Source organism: Haematobia irritans, chromosome 3 (assembly GCF_050003625.1).
Source record: "Haematobia irritans isolate KBUSLIRL chromosome 3, ASM5000362v1, whole genome shotgun sequence".
Taxonomy (NCBI): domain Eukaryota; kingdom Metazoa; phylum Arthropoda; class Insecta; order Diptera; family Muscidae; genus Haematobia; species Haematobia irritans.
The window spans coordinates 233,049,497-233,052,382 of NC_134399.1; the positions used below are offsets into that span (position 1 = coordinate 233,049,497).

At 31.6% G+C, this 2,886-nt stretch overlaps 1 long non-coding RNA gene across 1 annotated transcript; it reads left to right on the plus strand.

Annotated features, from left to right (window-relative positions):
* The first annotated feature begins 451 nt into the window (after positions 1-451).
* On the plus strand, positions 452-1,196 carry LOC142230453 (uncharacterized). The gene is made up of 3 exons (XR_012720693.1): positions 452-566; positions 624-782; positions 885-1,196. It is a non-coding gene; the product is annotated as an uncharacterized LOC142230453 (long non-coding RNA).
* The last annotated feature ends 1,690 nt before the right edge of the window (positions 1,197-2,886 follow it).

Below are 2,886 nucleotides of genomic sequence, written 5' to 3' on the forward strand. Positions count from 1 at the left end.
AATCATTATCTTTGGGAAAAGTTTACTTTACTAAAATAATTGTTTGCCTACGTTAGTTAAATGAACCTAAAAAATGGAAAAAAATATACATAAATAAAGCATAAAGATTTCCTAATTTCGTATTTTTCACAAAATAGTTCATTATTTCTTTAAATTTGTAAATATTACCAAAAATGTGTCCATCGTGAACTTCGTACACACATAGAAAACGACTTTTAACGACACAATGCGTTAATATAACGAAACTTTTTCTAATAGTGTATGCCACTAACGTCATTCTTGCAATTTTTAACTCCAAGTTATTCCTTCAAACTACAAAATTTTCTTTAATTTTCTTTCAGTGTATTCCAATTAAAATATTTTTGACAAAATTCAAAATCGAATCAAATCAAATCTAAACTATCTATATATACAATGTAAAGTCGCCCGCCGATAATCGCTGTCATTATATTCACACGTCGTGGATGGCACCACCTCTTATGCCATCACTATAAAAAAAAAATACATTCATTGTGAGAAACAAAACAAACCAAAGATAATGTAGTTTTTGAATTTCGAGGCAAACGGTAAGTAAAAAAAGATTTGTCAAAAGATAATTATTTAAATATAATTTCAATTTTCAGGTGACTTTGCCAGGGAACTTGGCATAAAATAAAAATGTGGTTATATAAAAACAGTAAAGGCTTCCGAAACTATAAAATGACAACGACGCTGAGATTATAAGGCACAAGGATGTTGAATGTTGAACTAAATTTCATCGTCCCTTGGGATACAATAGAAATGTGGGTATAAAAAATGAATGATGACCAATTTGTTAAAGCCTTTTGGCTGTTTATGCTGATGTTTTTTGTGTTTTTTTTCCTATGCCATGTTTTTCATTGCAGACAGAATATAATTGCTGGGCAACTGAAGGTGTAGCAGGAAGGAGTTTCAAAATGTATAAATCATAAACCTTAAAGCGGGAGACTAACGTCTACTGGATATATAGAAAAGAACAGTGATGGTGAGATCAATGCCACAAGGATCCTCGTGAACGATAACAATTTTAATGATGTTCCGTTTATTTGTAATGCAATGACTTGGAAAATGAAACTAAATGATAAATTTGACTCGCGAAACAATTAGCATTATCTAAGTTTGGTGCTAAAAAAATACATTAGCTTTGAAGTATAAAAATAAATGGAATTGAAAACCAACACGTTTACTTTGATTGTGCAATTTAGTTTTTTATGATGTGAATGTGATAACCACAACTACTATATATATACAGATTGTCAACTTAGATTTATAAGTAGATTTGGTGGAAATTTGTTTCGATTTTGACATAGCGCCCTATATATAGTAAGTCATGTGATAATGGAGGTGAAAGTTTCAGCAATATAAATCTTTTGTAGTGTACCCAAATGACCACAGAGGCTAAAGTTCTTATCCGATTTTCTTAAAATTTGGTCGAAATTAGTTCAGATTTCAGATCTTTTGACGGATTTTCTGTCATTTGACGACTTAAATCAATGTTTTAATCCGATTTTCTTGAAATTGTGAGTAGAAGTGACATTGTAGCTATACGAGTCAAAGATGGTTGAAATTAGTTCAGATTCAGATATAACTCCTATATATATCTTTTGACGGATTTACTCTCATTTGACGACTGAAGTCAATGTTTTGACCCGATTTTCATGAAATTTGGCACAGTGAGTAGAAGTGACATTGTAGCTATACAAGTCAAAGTTGGTTAAAATTTGTTCAAATTCAGATTTACACTCATTTGACCACGGAGGACAAAATTCTACTCCGATTTACATGAAATTTTGCATAAGGAGTAGAACTTTCCTAATAACTATACTTGTCAAGGTTGGTTGAAATCAGTTCAGTTTCGGATATAGCTCCCATGTATACCCAAATGACCATAGGGGCCAACGTTTTAATCCAATTTTCTTGAAATTTGGCACAGTGAGTAGAATAGACATTGTAGCCATTCAAGTCAAAGTTGGTTGAAATTAGTTCAGATTCAGATATATCTCCCATATATCTCTCGACCGATTTTCACACATATGACCAGGGATTCGGAGCGGTCCATTTTTTGCTCCGCTACTTTATAGATAAAACTATTTATTTATTTACTTATTTATAATCATAAAAAATTATGAAAATAAACCAAAATATAAGTTTTAACATAAGTTTTGCGACCTGTTACAGAAAATTACATTCCACACACTGAAAAAAATATTTTCAGAGGACAAAGATTTAGGAATGCGCATTTCTCTCATATAAAGTTTTTTCTGGTTCAAAAGACAAAGAACAAAATGTTCAATGAAGTCGTTTTGTCCTTATAGTTAAGTGTTTCCACTTAAAATTTGGTATCCTAACATTAAAGAAATTTTCTTTTTGTCTTTATGGAAGAATATATATGGGGAATTTGTTCCAATCTAAACCGATTTTGACCAAATTTGCTATACAATAATATTGTACACTCAATGCACAATTTCAAAATATTTGGAGTGAATCTTTGGTATCCGTGGTTATATGAATTTATATCGAGCCATATATAAATCTGAATCAATGTCAACAAAATTTGACATGCATAATAGGAACATTAGTTGTACTCCCGGCACAAAGCCTAATGTAAATCGGAGTACAACCACGTTCTTTGTGGTCATATGGGTGTAAATCGGGCGATATATATGGGAGCTGTATCTAAATCTGAACGATTTCAAGCAGACTTGGCACACTTTACGATAGTGTCAATTGAACTCCCTGTGCAAAATTTAATCATAAGAAACTCTGGTTTCCGGGGCCATATAGGTGGATATGGGGCAAAAGATATATATTGGAACTATATTTGAATTGGAACCTATTTATGCAATATGTATACCATAGCAAACGAAA